General features: G+C 40.7%; 1 protein-coding gene across 9 annotated transcripts in view; it reads right to left on the reverse strand.

Moving 5' to 3' along the window:
* BLM (BLM RecQ like helicase) overlaps positions 1-19,695 on the reverse strand; it is a 125,981-nt gene that overhangs the window by 103,084 nt on the left and 3,202 nt on the right. For 7 of the 9 annotated variants that reach the window (XM_053581934.1, XM_053581937.1, XM_053581933.1 and 4 more), the window contains exons 2-3: positions 17,160-17,249; positions 9,126-9,216 (exon numbers count right to left, since the gene is read on the reverse strand). The gene's annotated coding sequence lies outside the window, so the exon portion shown is untranslated. Of the gene's footprint in view, positions 1-9,125; positions 9,217-17,159; positions 17,250-18,280; positions 18,324-19,695 lie in introns of those variants that run through there. The other 2 variants (XM_053581931.1, XM_053581930.1) reach the window with 2 other exon arrangements.

Below are 19,695 nucleotides of genomic sequence, written 5' to 3' on the forward strand. Positions count from 1 at the left end.
AACTTCAACACTGGTGAAAGGATTAAAAATGTCCACTGGACTTTCGAAAAACTCAATACCCAAAATTTTACCAGACTTATCAATATTCTCCATTAATGTGAACGGCTTAAACTGTCCTCTAAAGAGGCACAGGTTAGCTGACTGGATACAAAAACTCAGGCCAGATATTTGCTGCATACAAGAATCACATCTTACCTTAAAAGATAAATGTAGACTCAGGGTGGAAGGACGGTCGTCCATATTTCAGGCAAATAGTAATCAGAAAAAAGCAGGTGCTGCAATTCTATTTGCAGATACAATAGGCTTTAAACCAACAAAACTAAGGAAGGATAAGAATAGTCACTTCATATTAGTTAAGGGTAATACTCAATATGATGAGATTTCAATTATTAATATTTATGCACCCAACCAGAATGCGCCTTAATTTATAAGAAAAACTAACAGACATGAGCAACTTGATTTCCTACAGTTCCATAATAGTCAGAGATTTGAACACTCCTTTGGCAGTGTTGGATAGATCTCCAATAAGAAGCTGAGCAAAGAAATTTTAGATTTAAACCTAACCATCCAACATTTAGATTTAGCAGACATCTACAGAACATTTCATCCCAACAAAATAGAACACACATACTTCTCATCAGCCCACAGAACATACTCCAAAATCGATCACATCTTAGGTCACAAGTCTAACCTCAGTAAATTTAAAGGAATAGAAATTATTCCTTGCATCTTCTCGGACCACCATGGAATAAAAGTTGAACTCAGTAACAACAGGAATCTGCATACTCATACAAAAACAACCTTATGCTGGAAATTAAATAACCTTATGCTTAATGATAGCTGGGTCAGAGATGAGATTAAGAAGGAAACTGCCAAATTTCTGGAACAAAACGATAATGAAGACATGAATTATCAGAACCTCTGGGATACCGCAAAGGCAGTCCTAAGAGGGAAATTTATCGCACTGCAAGCCTTCCTCAAGAGAACGGAAAGAGAGGAAGTTAACAACTTAATGGGAAATCTCAAGCAACTGGAAAAGGAAGAACATTCCAACCCCAAATCCAGTAGAAGAAAAGAAATAACCAAAATTAGAGCAGAATTAAATGAAATTGAAAACAAAAAATTATACAACAGATGAATCAATCAAAAAGTTGGTTTTTATGAAAAGGTCAATAAAATAGATAAACCTTTGGCTAACCTAACCAGGTAAAAAAGAGTAAAATCTCTAATTTCATCAATCAGAAATGACAAAGATGAAATAACAACAGACTACACAGAAAATCAAAAAATCCTTAATGAATATTACAAGAAACTTTATTCTCAGAAATATGAAAATCTGAAGGAAATTGACCAATACTTGGAAGAATGTCACCTTCCAAGACTTAGCCAGAATCAACTGGAAATGTTGAACAGGCCTATATCAAGTTCTGAAATAGCATCAACCATACAAATTCTCCCTAAAAAGAAAAGCCCAGGGCCAGATGGCTTCACGTCAGAATTCTACCAAACCTTTTAAGAGGAACCTGTATTACTCAACCTGTTCCAAAGTACAGAAAAAGAAGGAAGACTACCCAACATGTTCTTTGAAGCAAACAGCACCCTGATCCCGAAACCAGGAAAAGACCCAACAAGAAAAGAAAATTATAGACCAATATCACTAATGAATATAGATGGAAAAATATTCAACAAGATCCTAACAAATAGAATCCAGAAACACATCAAACAAATTATACATCATGACCAAGCTGATTTTATACCAGGGTCTCAAGGCTGGTTCAATATACGTAAATATATAAATATAATTCAGCACATAAACAAATTAAAAAATAAAGACCATATGATTCTCTCAATTGATGCAGAAAAAGCTTTTGATAATATCCAGCATCCCTTCATGATCACAACACTTAACAAAATTGGTATAGAAGGGACATTTCTTAAACTGATAGAGGCTATCTACAGCAAACTCACAGCCAATATCATATTGAATGGAGTTAAAATGAAATCATTTCCACGCAGATCAGGAACCAGACAAGGTTGTCCACTGTCTCTACTGCTCTTTAACATTGTAATGGAAGTTTTAGCCATCGCAATTAGGGAAGAAAAGGCGATCAAGGGTATCCATATAGGGTCAGAAGAGATCAAACCTTCACTCTTCACAGATGATTATCTGGAAAACACCAGGGATTCTACTATAAAACTCTTAGAAGTGATCAAGGAATACAGCAGTGTCTCAGGTTACAAAATCAACATTCATAAATCGGTAGCCTTTGTATATACCAACAATAGTCAAGCTAAAAAAACAGTTAAGGACTCTATTCTATTCACAGTAGTGCCAAAGAAGATGAAATATTTGGGAGTTTATCTAACAAAGGACGTGAAAGATCTCTATAAAGAGAACTATGAAACTCTAAGAAAAGAAATAGCTGAAAATGTTAACAAATGGAAAAACATACCATGCTCAAGGCTGGGAAGAATCAACATTGTTAAAATGTCCATACTACCCAAAGCAATGTACAATTTTAAGGCAATCCCTATTAAAGCTCCACTGCCATACTTTGAAGATCTTGAAAAAATAATAGTTCGTTTTATATGGAATCAGAAAAAACCTCGAATAGCCAAAGACATTACTCAGAAATAAAAACAAAGCAGGAGGAATCACGCTACCAGACCTCAAATTATACTATAAATTGATAGTGACAGCATGGTACTGGCACAAAAACAGAGAGATAGATGTATGGAACATAATAGAGAACCAAGAGATGAATCCAGCTACTTACCATTATTTGATCTTTGACAAGCCAATTAAAAACATTCAGTGGGGAAAAGATTCCCTATTTAACAAATGGTGCTGGGTGAACTGGCTGGCAACCTGTAGAAGACTGAAACTGGACCCACACCTTTCACCATTAACTGGATTAAAGATTTAAACTTAAGACATGAAACTATAAAAATACTAGAAGAGAGTGCAGGGAAAACTCTTGAAGAAATCGGTCTGGGTGAATATTTTATGAGGAAGACCCCCCTGGGCAATTGAAGCAGCTTCAAAAATATACTACTGGGATCTGATCAAACTAAAAAGCTGCACAGCCAAGAACACAGTAAGTAAAGCAAGCAGACAGCCCTCAGAATGGGAGAAGGTATTTGCAGGTTATGTCTCCGACAAAGGTTTAATAACCAGAATCCACAGAGAACTCAAACGCATCAGCAAGAAAACAACAAGGGATCCCATCGCAGGCTGGGCAAGGGACTTGAAGAGAAACTTCTCTGAAGAAGACAGGTGCACGGCCTACAGACATGAAAAAATGCTCACCATCCTTAATCATCAGAGAAATGCAAATCAAAACTACTTTGAGATATCACCTAACTCCAGTAAGATTAGCTCATATCACAAAATCCCAAGACCAGAGATGTTGGCGTGGATATGGAGAAAAGGGAATACTTCTACACTGCTGGTGGGAATGCAAATTAATACATTCCTTTAGGAAAGATGTTTGGAGAACACTTAGAGATCTAAAAATAGATCTGCCATTTAATCCTATAATTCCTCTACTAGGTATATACCCAGAAGACAAAAAAATCACATTATAACAAAGATATTTGTACCAGAACGTTTATTGCAGTCCAATTCATAATTGCTAAGTCATGGAAAAGGCCCAAGTGCCCATCAATCCACGAATGGATTAATAAATTGTGGTATATGTACACCATGGAATATTATGCAGCCTTAAAGAAAGATGGGGATTTTACCTCTTTCATGTTTACATGGACGGAGCTGGAACATATTCTTCTTACTAAAGTATCTCAAGAATGGAAGAAAAAGTATCCAATATACTCAGCCATACTATGAAACTAATTTATGGCTTTCATATGAAAGCTATAACCCAGTTATAATCTAAGAATATGGGGAAAGGGGAGAGGGATGGAAGAGAGGGGAGAGGATGCGCGGAGGGAGGGTGATTGGTGGGATTACATCTACAGTGCATCATACAAGGGTAAATGTGAAACTTAGTAAATGTAGAATATAAATGTCTTAACACAATAACTAAGAAAATGCCAGGAAGGCTATGTTAACCAGTGTGATGAAAATACGTCAAATGGTCTATAAAACCAGTGTATGGTGCCCCACGGTCGCATTAATGTACACAGCTATGATTTAATAAAAAATAAAAAAAAAGAAAGTCATTATCTATACATAGACAGAATACATGAATCAGTGAAAAGATGGTATGAAAGAATGATAATCTAAAGCTGGAACACAAAGGATGCATCTGGTAATGTGGACTGCTTGCAGTAGTAAAAGAAATCACTGGCAAAGAATGAGTGATTAAAGGAGTCCTATATATTAAACAACCAGATTATGATACCAAGAAGTAGTCTTACGAAATTAAACTAAAATTAAAATCCTAAAAGTAACCAAGAAAAATATCTTTATAGTAACAAACAAAATTACTTCTGACTACTTCTGAGAAATGCAGAGAGTATTTCTAAGCCTCAGGATAAAAGACCCAGAAAACTTTTATTCACATATGACAAAAAGAAAAATATCTTTATGGAGTAAGTCACAGAAAATGTAAGCTTCAAGCTTTAAAACTGGCTACTAATGCAACAACAACAAAAATAAACAAATGGGACTTCATTAAACTGAAAAGCTTTTGTACAGCTAAGGAGACAACAATCAAAGCAAATAGACAACCTACACAATGGGAAAGGATATTTGCATATTTTAAATCAGACAAAAGCTTGATAACTAGGATCTATAGAGAACTCAAATTAATCCACAGAAAAAAGCCAACAATCCTATATATCAATGGGCAAGAGACATGAATAGAACCTTCTCTAAAGAAGACAGACAAATGGCTAACAAACATATGAAAACACGTTCATCATCCCTATCTATTAGGGAAATGCAAATCAAAACCACCCTGAGATACCATCTAACCCCAGCGAGAATGGCCCATATCACAAAATCCCAAAACTGCAGATGCTGGTGTGGATGTGGAGAGAAGGGAACACTTTTACACTGCTGGTGGGACTGCAAACTAGTACAACCTTTCTGGAAGGAAGGATGGAGAAACCTCAAAGCACTCAAGCTAGACCTCCCATTTGATCGTGCAATCCCATTACTGGGCATCTACCCAGAAGGAAAAAAATCCTTTTATCATAAGGACACTTGCACTAGACTGTTTTGTTTTTTTTTTTTTTTGTTTGGCTGGGGCTAGGTTTGAACCTGCCACCTCCAGCATATGGGACTGGCGCTCTCCTCCTTGAGCCACAGGCGCTGCCCAGCATACTTGCACTAGACTGTTTTATTGCAGCTCAATTTACAATCGCCAAAATGTGGAAACAGCCTAAATGCCCACCAACCCAGGAATGGATTAACAAGCTGTGGTATATGTACACCATGGAATACTATTCAGCCATTTTAATAAATGGAGACTTTACAGCCTTTGTATTAACCTGAATGGAAGCGGAACACATTATTCTTAGTAAAGCATCACAAGAACGGAGAAGCATAAATCCTATGTACTCAATTTTAATATGAGGACACTTAATGACAATTAAGGACACAGTGGGGGTGGGGGAAGTGGAGAGCAGAGAAAGAAAGAAGGAGGGAGAGGTGGGGAAAGGAAGAGCAAAGAGAGGGAAGGAGGGTGGGGGGTGGGGCCTTGGTGTGCGCCACACTTTTGGGGGGCAAGACACGATTGCAAGAAGGACTTTGCCTAACAAATGCAATTAGTGTAACCTGGTTTCTTGTACCATTAATGAATCTCCAACAATAAATTTTTAAAAAGAACAAAAAAATGGCTATTTAAGATTGTTGGCTCGGGGCTGTGCCTGTGGCTCAGTGAGTAGAGTGACGGCCCCATATACCAAGGGTGGCGGGCCCAAGCCCAGCGCCAGCCAAATTGCAACAACAACAAAAATAGTCAGGTGTTGTGGCGGGTGCCTGTAGTCCCAGCTACTTGGGAGGCTGAGGCAAGAGAATCACCTAAGCCTAGGAGCTGGAGGTTGCTGTGAGCTATGACGCCAAGCACTTTACAGAGGGTGACAAAGTGAAACTCTGTCTCTTAAAAAAAAAAAATTGTGTGGGTAGAGGGAAGGGGATTGGTGGTATTACACCAGCGGTGCATCTTACAAGGGTATATGTGAAACTTGGTAAACGGTCTGTGAAGCTAGTGAATGATGCCCCATGATTATATCAATGTACACAGCTATGATTTAATAAAAAAAAAAAAATTGTTGGCTCGGCACCTATAGCTCAGTGGCTAGGGTGTCAGCCACATACACAGGAGCTGGCGAGTTCAAATCCAGCCTGGGCCTGCCAAACTACAGTGACACCTACAAACAAAAAATAGCCGGGCGCTTGTAGTCCCAGCTACTTGGGAGGCTGAGGCAAGAGAATTGCTTAAGCCCAAGAGTTTGAGGTTGCTGTCAGCTGTGATGCCACGACAACTCATAGTGAGTTGTCTCACTATGGCAGGGCGACATAAGAAACAAACAAATAAATAAATAAAATAAAATAATAATTGTTCACATAAACCAGGTGCAATGGCTCCCAGCACTCTGGGAGACTGTGGTGGGAGTAACCCTTACGTTCAGGAATTCAAGACCAGACTGAGCAAGAGTGAGACCCAGTCTCTACTAAAAATAGGAAAATTAGCTGGGTGTCTATGGTCCAGTTATTCAGGAGGCTGAGACAGAAGGATGGCTTGAGCCCAGGAGTTTAAGGCTGCTGTGAACTATTATGACACTACTTGCACTCTAAGTCAGGGAGAGAGCAAGACCCTGTCTTTAAAAAAAAAAAAAAAAAAGGCTCGGCGCCTGTAGCTCAGTTGTTAGGGCGCCAGCCATATACACCAGGGCTGGTGGGCTCGAACCTGGCCCGGGCCTACTAAATAACAATGACAACTACAACAAATAGCTGGGCATTGTGCCAAGTGCCTGTAGTCCCAGCTACTCGGGAGGCTAAGGCAAGAGAATTGCTTAAGCCTAAAAGTTTGAGGTTGCTGTGAGCTGTGACGCTACAGCACTCTACCCAGGGTGACATAGTGAGGTTCTGTCTCAAAAAAAAAAAAAGGGGGATGTTTCTGTGTCCAGTCTTCCTTTAACAGTGGAGGTTTTAGGCGGTGGTTCCTGAGAAACACTGCCAAGCTCTATAAGCCTCCCTGGGTGACTATTCAAAAGGAAGGAGTTAACACTTTCCCTGGGGCTAACATGGCAAGCCTGACCTAAAAACTATCAGAACCTATGAACTTCAATACACCCCAACTAGGGCATTCGGGAGGGCCACTTTGGAACACAGTTGTTGACTCATCAAATTAAGTATCAAACAAATACAATTTCCAGACAGAGTTGTTTGTTTGTTTTTTTTTGAGACAGAGCCTCAAAAACCCTCGCTGTCACCCTGGGTAGAGTGCCGTGGCATCACAGCTCACAGCAACCTCAAACTCTTAGGCTTAAGGGATTCTCTTGTCTCAGCCTCCCGAGTAGCTGGGACTACAGGCGCCTGTCACAATGCCCAGCTAATTGGTGTAGTTGTCATTGTTGTTTAGTAGGCCCAAGCCCACCAGCCCTGGTGTATATGGCTGGTGCCCTAACCACTGAGCTATAGGCGCCGAGCCTTTTTTTTTTTTTTAAAGACAGGGTCTTGCTCTCTTCCCTGACCTAGAGTGCAGTGGTGTCATAATAGCTCACAGCAGCCTTAAACTCCTGGGCTCAAGCCATCCTCCTGTCTCAGCCTCCTGAATAACTGGACCATAGACACCCAGCTAATTTTCCAATTTTTATTACAGAATGAGTCTCACTCTTGCTCAGTCTGGTCTTGAATTCCTGAACTCAAGGGATCCTCCCACCATAGCCTCCCAGAGCGCTGAGAGCCACTGCAGCTGGTTTATATGAACAATTTTCATTTTATTTATTTATTTATTTTTGGAGACAGAGTCTCACTATGTCACCCTGCCATAGTGAGACAACTCACTATGAGTTGCCGTGGCATCACAGCTGACAGCAACCTCAAACTCTTGGGCTTAAGCAATTCTCTTGCCTCAGCCTCCCAGGTAGCTAGGACTACAAGCGCACAGCTATTTTTTGTTTGTAGGTGTCACTGTAGTTTGGCAGGCCCAGGCTGGATTTGAACTCGCCAGCTCCGGTGTATGTGGCTGGCGCCTTAGCCTCTTGAGCCACGGGTGCAGAGCCAGAGACAAAGGGATTTTGACAGGAATTCCACAAATGTCATATGTCCTCTTCTTTATTTTTTTAGTATAATTTATCTTCTGGTTAGAGGCATATAACTCTTAAAAATACAGCTGTGAGAATTTGTAATCCCATTATTTCCTATAAAAAAGGACCTTTATTAGTTAATTAGTATCTGTGTCAGTTGAGTAAATACAACAGTAAGTGAAACTACTACTACTAATATATTATCTCAATAGTTAAATAAAAACCAGTATGATCAGATCAATACATTTAAAAAACATATTTCCTCTGAGGGCTAACATACATGCAGTACAGTGCACTGAGACACCAGGTGCAGAGCTTCCCAGCACCACCAGCATCCGAAGCAAGAGGATTGCTCAAGCCCATCAGCTGAGGTTGCTGTGAGCTACGGTGATACCATGGCATTCTACCCAGGGTGACAAAGTGAGATTCTGTCCCCTCAAAATAAATAAATAAAATGTGTATATCCATCATGAAATATTTTCCAGCCATACAATGGAATGTAGTACTGATAAATTCTACAAAATCAATGACTCTTGAAAATTCTAAGTGAAAAAAGAGTCACAGAGAATCAGATGTGAAATGTACAAGAACAGGCAAACCTATAAAGAAAGAATAAATTAGTGATTGCCTAGGGTTGAGAGGTAGTGGGGATGTGTGTGAGGTTTGTCTTTGGGCTGAGGAAAACGCACTAATATTGAGTGTGGTGAGAATCGCGGAATCCTGTGAATATATTAAAAGCCATTGAACCATACTATTTAAGTAGGTAAATCTTAAGATGTGAAATACATCTTAAAAAGAGGTTATTTTAAAAAGCAGTGAGAAATAAAGACATTTTTCAGGTTATCAAACAAACAATAGTTTGCCATCAGCATACTCTTATTAAATGAACTAAAGGGTGTACTTACAGTGGTATAGAAGGCAGCCCAGGTGGACTCAGATCAACGGAAGCAAACAGAGTGGTTAAATCTGTGCAGATCCTGACTGTATAAAAAAATCCTGTGAGATTAAAAAATAGTTAAAACACCCCAAAATAGTAACTTAAAAGTGAAGAGGGAGGCAAAGAGACCTCACATGTCTAAGGCCTTTTTTTGCTTGGGAGGAGTGTAAAAGTACTGATTACCTCTAAACTTTGAAAGAATAAATAATTCATATGCACCTTCTAGGGCAACTCTACTAAAAACAGAGTATGTAACTTAAAATCTAGTTAGAAGAGGAAAATAAAATGATTAAAAAAAAACAACACCTCACCTAAAGGAAATCTGTAAGAGAAGGAAAGAAAAGGAAAAATGAAATAGAAAGCATAAAACTGTTATGAGTTACGTTAAATGTAAATCAACTAATTGTCTTAGTTAAAAAATGTTATCAATCTGAGTGGAAAAAATTATACCTTTTATATTTGCTGCTTCTTAAAGACAAATCTAAAACCCTAAGTATATAGAAAAGTTAAAAGTAAGAGGATGAGGAAAAATATGCAAAAACTCGCCAAGGAAAAGCCACAATAGCTATGTTAATACCAGACAAAACAGATTTTAAGACAGCCTAGCCTTACTAAATAAAGAGGGTCAATATATAATGACAGATTTCGATTCACCAGGAAGTTACAAGGTTAAATTTGTATGGTCCATAAAATAACTGCAAAATACACTAACCAAAACTGAAATAATTATAAGAGGAGAAAATAAAACTGTAATTTAGATTTTAAAATACTTCTTAGTAATTTATAGAGGAAGTAACTAAAAAAATTAGGAACAACACAGTCAATCTGAATAAGGCAAACTTGACCTAATGGATAGCCATATATAGAACTCTGCATGACAAGTGAAGAATGTACATACTCTTCAAGAACAGGTTATTTACAAAAGCTGGCCAGGTATAGAAAAGCAAATGTCAACAAATTTCAAAGGACTGATATCTCAATAACATGTTCTCCAACCAAATATAATTGTGCCAGAAATCAATAAACTAGAAATAATAACTTTTAATATCTACTGACAATTCACCCCTAAATAAATAACAGCATGATTGTAAAATGATTTTCCTAATCCTATCACCCTTTAAAGAACTTTTCTCCTCTCCTTGTTTTTGTTGTTTTTATCAGTGAGGATTCTCAATTTATTTATTCAGTTGTAAACCATTACCATTACAATTTGATGTTCAAATTGTTTCATATTTGGCCAGTGGGAGGGAAGTTTCCTCAAGGTGATTCCTGTGTCCTCGTTTTTAATTACAGCAAAGCACACATAACATACGATTTGCCACCATGAGCACTTTAAGTGTTCACTTCAATAGAGTTAAGTGTATTGACTGTTGTGCAGCAGCCTCCACACCCTTTCATCTGTAACAGAAACTGTGCTACTGACAGAATAGTCTCTCCTTCCCCTTCCTTCCAACTCCGGCAACCACTGGCTTTTCTGCCTTTGACTTCTCCAGCAGCTTTTTACTGAAGGACTGAAAGGATAAAATAGGAGGCATAGTAGCACAGTAAGGCTTTTTCAGAGCATGATAATTAGTCCTTTTGTGTTTATGAGTGGAATCCAGACTTTCTTTTTTGTTGTTAAAAATGTTTGTTGAAAAAAAAAAAGTTTGTTGAGGCAGTGGCTCCCACTTGTGATCTAATTACTCTGGGAGGCTGGGATAGGAGGACTGCTTGAGACCAGCCTGACCGAGACCCTGTCTCTACTAAAAATGGCAAAACTAGCTGGGCGTGGTGACAGGTGCCTATAGTCTCAGCTACTCAGGAAGCTGAGGCAGGAGGACTGCCAGAGCCCAGGAGGTTGAGGCGGCTGTGAGCTATGACACCACAGAACTCTACCTGAGCATGGAGTGAGACTATCTTTTTTTTCTTTGTAGAGACAGAGTCTTACTTTATGGCCCTCGGTAGAGTGCCGTGGCCTCACACAGCTCACAGCAACCTCCAACTCCTGGGCTTAAGCGATTCTCTTGCCTCAGCCTCCCGAGTAGCTGAGACTACAGGCGCCCGCCACAACGCCCGGCTATTTTTTGGTTGCAGTTTGGCCGGGGCCGGGTTTGAACCCACCACCCTCGATATATGGGGCCGGTGCCTTACCGACTGAGCCACAGGCGCCACCCGCATCTTTTTTTTATTGTTGGGGATTCACTGAAGGTAATCAATAAGCTAGGTTACACTGATTGCATTTGTTAGGTAAAGTCCCTCTTGCAATCATGTCTTGCCCCCAGAAGGTGTTATACACACCAAGGCCCCACCCCTCTCCCTTCTTCCCTCTCTCTGCTTTTCCTCCCCCCCCATGACCTTAATTGTCATTAATTGTCCTCATATCAAAATTGAGTACATAGGATTCATACTTCTCCATTCTTGTGATGCTTTACTAAGAATAATGTCTTCCACTTCCATCCAGGTTAATACGAAGGATGTAAAGTCTCCATTTTTTTTAATGGCTGAATAGTATTCCATGGTATACATATACCACAGCTTGTTAATCCATTCCTGGGTTGGTGGGCATTTAGGCTGTTTCCACATTTTGGCGATTGTAAATTGAGCTGCAATAAAACAGTCTAGTGCAAGTATCCTGGGTGGCGCCTGCGGCTCAAGGAGTAGAGCGCAGGTCCCATATGCCGGAGGTGGCAGGTTCAAACCCAGCCCCAGCCAAAAAAAAAAAAAACAAAACAGTCTAGTGCAAGTATCCTTACGATAAAAGGATTTTTTTCCTTCTGGGTAGATGCCCAGTAATGGGATTGCACGATCAAATGGGAGGTCTAGCTTGAGTGCTTTGAGGTTTCTCCATACTTCCTTCCAAAAAGGTTGTATTACTTTGCAGTCCTACCAGCAGTGTAAAAGTGTTCCCTTCTCTCCACATCCACACCAGCATCTGCAGTTTTGGGATTTTGTGATGTGGGCCATTCTCGCTGGGGTTAGATGGTATCTCAGGGTGGTTTTGATTTGCATTTCCCTAATAGATAGGGATGATGAACGTGTTTTCATATGTTTGTTAGCCATTCGTCTGTCTTCTTTAGAGAAGGTTCTATTCATGTCTCTTGCCCATTGATATATGGGATTGTTGGCCTTTTTCGTGTGGATTAATTTGAGTTCTCTATAGATCCTAGTTATCAAGCTTTTGTCTGATTTAAAATATGCAACAAGGGCAGTGCCTGTGGCTCAGTGAGTAGGGCGCTGGCCCCATATACCGAGGGTGGTGGGTTCAAACCCAGCCCCGGCCAAACTGCAACAAAAAAATAGCCGGGCGTTGTGGCAGGCGCCTGTAGTCCCAGCTACTCGGGAGGCTGAGGCAAGAGAATCATGTAAGCCCAAGAGTTAGAGGTTGCTGTGAGCCATGTGACGCCATGGCACTCTACCGAGGGTGGTAAAGTGAGACTCTGTCTCTACAAAATAAATAAATAAATAAATAAAATATGCAACAAACACAGCAACAAAAACAATACAAAAAAGTCTGCTTGGGTGGTACCTGTGGCTCAAAGGAGTAGGGTGCTGGCCCCATATGCCGTAGGTGACGGGTTCAAACCCAGCCCCAGCCAAAAAAGTCTGCTGAACAATCAGAAAATCTTTATCTGTCACCCTTTCCTTTGGTCTTTCTGTATATCATCTCTGGAAAACTAGCCAGAATCTGCTCTCTCTTCATCTGTCTATGTTCCAGGACCAAGGGCTTTCTCGGTGCCGCAGGTCTGGTCCTCTCCACACCCGCTCAGGCCCTTGACGCCGCTACCACCACTCACCCGGTACCAGAGTGTTCAGACCGCGTCCTCATGTGTCAGGCCCACCTCCCCTCTGGTGGGAAACGCTTTTCAGCTTTATATGTATTGAGCCAGAGCTGCACCTTAGCAGATGACAGCTTGTGGCCACAGCTCAGTTCACCCTCTCCGAGACAGGTGTTTCTGGAGCCTCTGGGCCCTTTAAGCCTGAGGGATCTTTGGCCTTCGGTCAACCCTTCCAGGGAGCCTCAAAAAGCTCTTCTCGGGGGTCTTCGGTGCTTCACTCACTGGTCTCTTTTCTGCTCTTCCTAGACTTTCTTTTCTTGTATTTCTTCCACCTGCGTTCCTTCCTCCTTCCCTTATTCTCAGCTGTCTTTGCTCTCCTTTCATGTCTCCATGGCTGGAGTCCGCTTCACAATCATGGTCACTGTCCTCAGAATATTCCTGGTGTTTTCTTTCAGATGATGTTTTCTTTCTCCTTTTCTTAGACCTTCCTTGTGAATGACTAGACTTTTCTCCCGAAGTAGAAACTGAAGAAACACTTTGCTCTGGCGCTTCCTCTACTGCTGGAGTGTGTTCGCTAGGGTGGCTGGGGTCCTATAGAGGAGCTGCCACTGTCCCTCCTGCCCAGGCTGTCCTTGTCACTCTCCTCACTACTCTCTGTCCAGGCAGCTGGTTGCAGGATTCCTAGCACTCTGGGAGGCCAGGCGGGTAGATTGCCTGAGCTCACAGGTTCTAGACCTGCCTGAGCATGACCAAGAACCTGGTCTCTAAAACTAGCTGGGTGTTGTGCCTGTAGTTCTAGTTATTCGGGAGGCTGAGGCAAGAGGATTGCTTGAACCCAAGAGTTTGAGGCTGCTGTGAGTAAGGATACCACAGCACTCTGCTGAGGGTGACAAAGTGAGACAGAGCTACCATGCCCAGCTGAAAAAGATGCCAATTCTACCCAAATTGATCTCTAACTTGTTGGAATTCCAATCAAAATTCTAATTTTTTTCCTGTTAATCCCTGAACATAATATCCGAGTTCAACAATTTGCTTATGAGACTCAGTATCTAGGTGTCTTCACAGCTAAGATTTTTATCACAGCTTCAATGCAAGGACACAGAGCCAGATCACTAAGGGAAAAAAACTCATGAAGCAGGAATCCCCTCCCAGTCTTCCCATGCTCTCCACCTCCTGAGAACGCACTCTCAATGAAAATGCAGCTGTGTGTGCAATGCTTCTTCTCAAGGAAGCCTGTGAGAGACTCAAAATCTAGGATTTTTATTGAGGACTGACTACACAGGCACCCTCTGAATACCAAAACTTCAGATTCCCAGAAGGAAAACAGGTGTTAGTGGACAGCTGTTGGACAAAACAACCTTATCAGCATAGGAAAGATTTCAAAAGACAAGTTCCCAGATACCACAGGTCCAATCTCACAAGCAGGCCTCTCTTAAGGTTAACAGTCTCAGGCCTATTCCATTTATGAAATGTAACACACAAAATTTCATAATAAAAGATGTTTAAAAAAATAGTTGACTAAAATATGTTAAATCCATTTTTTAAAAGCTAAAGTAAAAGATAATTTGCTCTGTATCTGTGTGTGCGGTGTAAACAACTCAATAGAGAAGAAGACAGAAAAGTTGAACAACGACTTTAAAAAAGATGAAACAGTCTATAAACACAAGAACTTCACTAATAATTGGGGAAACTAAAACCACAAGGAAACACTGCCATACCTACCTTGACTGGGCTGGCAAAAAAATTTAAAATATAATATCAGGTATTAGCAAGGATGTGGAACAATGTAAAGTTTATTAAGGTGGTCGAAGTGCAACCACTTTTGAAAACAATTTAGCATATATAGTAATGTAAACCATACACACACTCTTCGATCCAACAATTTGTATTTAGCCAAATAAAAATGTCCTCTGGAGAGGGGAAAGGGGCTAGAGACTGCGTTAATCTCCAGCAGCCAATTATCTAATCAATCATGCCCACATAAAAACCCAACAGAACAGGGTTCAGACAGCTCTGGTCTGGTAAACATGTGGTGATGCTGGGAGGGTGGTGCACCTGCAGAGGGCCCCAAAACTCCTTGTCCCTTCCCATGTATCTTTTCTATCTATCTGTTCTTGAGTTGTAACCTTTTATTATAAAGAAGTAATCTGGCTCCAATCTGGCTCCTTGCCCATAGCTCAAGCGGCTAGGGCACCACCACATATACCGGAGCTGGCGGGTTTGAATCCAGTCCCAGCCCTCCAAACAATAGCAACTGCAACAAAAAATAGCTGGGCGTTGTGGCAGGCGCCTGTAGTCCAGCTACTTGGGAGGCTGAGGCAAGAGAATCGCTTAAGCCTAAGAATTTGAGGTTGCTGTGAGCTGTGACGCCATAGCACTCTATCCAGGGTGACAGCTTGAAACTCTGTCTCAAAAAATACCCCTAGTAATCTAATAAGTAAACTTTTCCTTGACTTCTGTGGTTCCTTCTAGCAATTATCAAACCCAAAAAGGGGAACCAGTAATTTGTAGCCAAGTTGGACAGATGTGGGTAAACACTTGTGAATGGAGACTGAAGGCTGGGGTGGCAGTTTTGTAGGACTGAGCCCTTGACACATTGGGTCTGCAGTAAGTTCAGGCAGTTTAATGTCAGAATTGGGTTAAACTGTAGGACACCCAGTTGGTGTCTCTAGGAAAGTGAACTGAGTTGTTGTGGAGGAACACAGACTTGGTGACAGAAGTAGCCTGTGGGTATAGAATAAAAAGGAAATAAGATTTCCTTTACAGTGGTGTGTGCACATACAACAGATACTATTTAGCCTTTAAAAAGAAGGAAATCTTGGCTCCTCACCACATACTCCGGAGCTGGAGGGTTTGAATCCAGCCCAGGCCTGCCAAACAATAACAACTGCAACCAAAAAACAGACAGGTGTTATGGCAGGCACCTGTAGTTGGGAGGCTGAGGCAAGAGCATGGCTTAAACCCAAGAGGTTGCTGTGAGTCGTGACGCCACAGCACTCTACCCAGGGTACATAGTGAGATTCTGTCTCAAAAAAAAAAAAAAAAAAGGAAATCTTGCATTATGAGGCAGAACATAAATAAATTTATTAAAAATTATTTTAGGGTGGCATCTGTGGCTCAACGAAGTAGGGCACCGGCCCCATATGCCGGAGGTGGTGGGTTCAAACCCAGCCCCGGCCAAAAAAAAAAAAACAAAAACGCAAAATAATAATAATAGTAATAATAATAAAATAAATTATTTTAAATAGGCAGTGCCTGTAGCTCAGTGGGTAGGGATCTGGCCACATACACCGAGGTTGGTGGGTTCGAACCCAGCCTGGGCCAGCTAAAAAAACAGTAACAACAGCAGCAACAACAACAACAAAAATAGCCAGGCAGTATGGCGGGCTATTTGTGTCCCAGCTACTAGGGAGGCTGAGGTGAGACAATCGCTTAAGCCCAAGAGTTTGAGGTTGCTGTGAGCTGTGTGAGCTGTGACGCCACCGCATTGTACAGAGGGCAACATAATGAGACTCTGTCTCAAAAAAAAGAAAAAAAAATTATTTTAAATAAAAAACAAAATAGTTTTAAAATTATAAAAATTAATTAAAAAATTTTAAAAACCCTTTATCTATAATATGGTGAAATTCACAAACATAAGATTGAACCTAGTAAGACACAGTATAATACATATAGTATCATCTATTTACAGAGTTCGAAACCAGGCAAAAACGAACTGAATATTAATTATAGAAGCACAGATAGGGTAAACTATGAAGACAGGAAAATTATTATCGCAAAAATCAGGAGAATAGTTATCTCTAGTGTGGGGGGAACATATGATAAGAAAGGTATACTTCTGGGGTACCTGTAATGTTCTGTTTCTTGATCTGGATGACAGTTATGTATAATTGTAATTTTATAATTAGTCTTTACATTTACAATTTATAGAATATGATTTTAATGTATAATTAAACTTCATAATTCTTTATAATATCCTTTAAATTATATATATGAAATGTACTTTTTAAAATGTATCTTGTTTCTTACATAAAATTTGCAAAGAAAAATTAGCAACAAATAACCAATAAAGAATTAATATTAAAAACATATAAAGAACATTGAAGTTCTCATGAACAAATGTTCAGGGAGTATAAACAAATAGTTCAGAAAATACAGACACTAAATAAAATTGTCCAACTTTTCTAATAATTAAATATGGAATATCATTTCATATCGAGGAAAAAAGGAATATTTTAAAAACTTACAAGATAAGGGCGGTGCCTGTGGCTCAAAGGAGTGGGGCACTGGCCCCATATGCTGGAGGTGGTGGGTTCAAACCCAGCCTTGGCCAAAAACTGCAAGAAAAAAAAAAATTTACAAGATAAATGTGAAGACTGAAGTGCTACAAGGAATAATTTATATAGAATAAAGCAAAATACTAAATTATGAATACATTATGGTTATACCTACCTATGAAATCTGTACAGCTAGATCTGTATTGCTAATTTTATAGCTAAAATTTGCAAAGGACTCATAAAAAATAATAGCTTATTTTTTGTGTGTGTGTGTGGTTTTTGGCAGGGGCTAGGTTTGAACCCGCCACCTCCGGCATATGGGACTGGCACCCTACTCCTTGAGCCACAGGTGCTGCCCGACTCATGAAAAATAAAAATAGCTGAAGTAAGTAACTGAAAGACAGGATTATGACTGCAACATTTGCTTGACATTGTGAAAATTGTTTCAATAAGACACAGAATTTTTTTTCCATTTTTTCTTTTTTTAGCCATAAGGTTCTGCAATGTCTCAAACTCGTGAGCTCAAGTGAGCCTCTCATCTCAGCCTCCCAAGTAGCTGGGACTATAGGCACCTAGCAATGTAGAATTTTTTGTGTGTGTGTGTGGTTTTTGGCCAGAGCTGGGTTTGAACCCACCACCTCCGCAATACGGGACCAGCGCCCTACCCCTTTGAGCCACAGGCGCTGCCCGCAATGTAGGAATTTTTTTCTTTTTGTAGAGACAGAGTCTCACTGTACCGCCCTCGGGTAGAGTGCCGTGGCGTCACACGGCTCACAGCAACCTCTAACTCCTGGGCTTCCGCGATTCTCTTGCCTCAGCCTCCCTAGTAGCTGGGACTACAGGCGCCCGCCACAACGCCCGGCTATTTTTTTTTGTTGTTGCAGTTTGACCGGGGCTGGGTTTGAACCCGCCACCCTCGGCATGTGGGGCCGGCGCCATACTCGCTGAGCCACAGGCGCCGCCCAATGTAGGAATTTTTAAACAAAGTAAACATGATAGTTCCCTGCCATTCTAAAGAACAAAGTTCACAAGTCAAAACTTCCACTCTTTGACTCCAACTTATATTTTTCATTCGGCTAATACATATTTACCCAGTGACTGCTCTTTGCATCATGGTAGGCAAAGAAGTGCAGAGATGAGCAATGCATAATTACTGCCTTCAAGCAGCTTCTAGATCAGTGGGAAACAGACATGTCAACAAATAATTACAATGCAATCAGATTAAGTCTGACTATAAAGTCTTTTCTTTCTTTCTTTTTTTTTGAGACAGAGCCTCAAGCTGTTGCCCTGGATAGAGTGCCCTGGCATCACAGCTCACAGCAACCTCCAACTCATGGGTTTAAGCGATGCTCTTGCCACAGCCGGGACTACAGGCTAGGGACTACAGGTGCCGGCCACAACACCTGGCTATTTTTTGGTTGTAATTGTCATTGTTGTTTGGCAGATCCGGGCTGGATTCCAACCCGCTAAGTGGTGTATGTGGCTGGCGCCTTTGCCACTTGAAGTATAGGCGCTGAGCCTATGAAGTCTTTTCTTAATAGCCTATGGCTTTCCAAACGAAGGGAAAAAAAATCATAGAGAAGCTTTTCAAAAAACACTGCACTGGATCTTGAGGGATAAGTGAAACCTTCCAGATGGGATTCAGATTGTGAAGAAGAGCAGTCTATGCACTATTTGTACAAAGGCTGAGGTAGAATAGTATCTGGTTAGAGAAACTAACTGTTCAAAAGGCTCAGTCATCATGCTAAGAAGTTTAGGTTTTTGTTTTTTTTATGAGACAGTGTCTCACTATGTCATCCTCAGTAGGTGCTGTGGCATCACAGCTCACAGCAAACTCAAACTCTTGGGCTTAAGCAATTCTCTTGCCTCAGCCTCCCACGTAGCTGGGACTACAAGCACCCGCCACAATGCTCGGGTATTTTGTTGTTGTAGTTGTAATTGTTGATTTTAGTTGGCCCAGGGCTGGGTTCGATCCCACCAGCCTCAGTGTATGTGGCTGGAGCCCTACCCACTGAGATTTGAGCACCACCAAGAAGTTTAGATTTTACTCTACAGGTTATGGAGACCCTTGGGAGCTTTCAACATTAAGTTCCCATGATTATTTTGCCATTACCTTAGAACTCTTTGTTCTTAAAAAGGTCTAAGGCAATTCTGACATTAAACTGCCTGGAGTTAGTGCAGACTTAATATGTCAAGGGCTTAGTCCCACAAAACTGCCCCTGGCCTTCAGTCTCCAGTCACAGTGGTGGGTCCCCACCATGTTACCCACATCTGTCCATATTTCATAGGTAGCTATAACCATAACATATTCATAATTTAGTGTTTTACATTATTCTATATTAAATTATTCCTTGTAACTCTTCAGTCTTTACATTTATCTTGTAAGTTTTTTTTTTTTTTTTTTTGTAGAGACAGAGTCTCACTTTATGGCCTTCGGTAGAGTGCCGTGGCCTCACACAGCTCACAGCAACCACCAACTCCTGGGCTTAAGAGATTCTCTTGCCTC

Source organism: Nycticebus coucang, chromosome 2 (assembly GCF_027406575.1).
Source record: "Nycticebus coucang isolate mNycCou1 chromosome 2, mNycCou1.pri, whole genome shotgun sequence".
In the NCBI taxonomy this organism is placed as follows: Eukaryota; Metazoa; Chordata; class Mammalia; order Primates; family Lorisidae; genus Nycticebus; species Nycticebus coucang.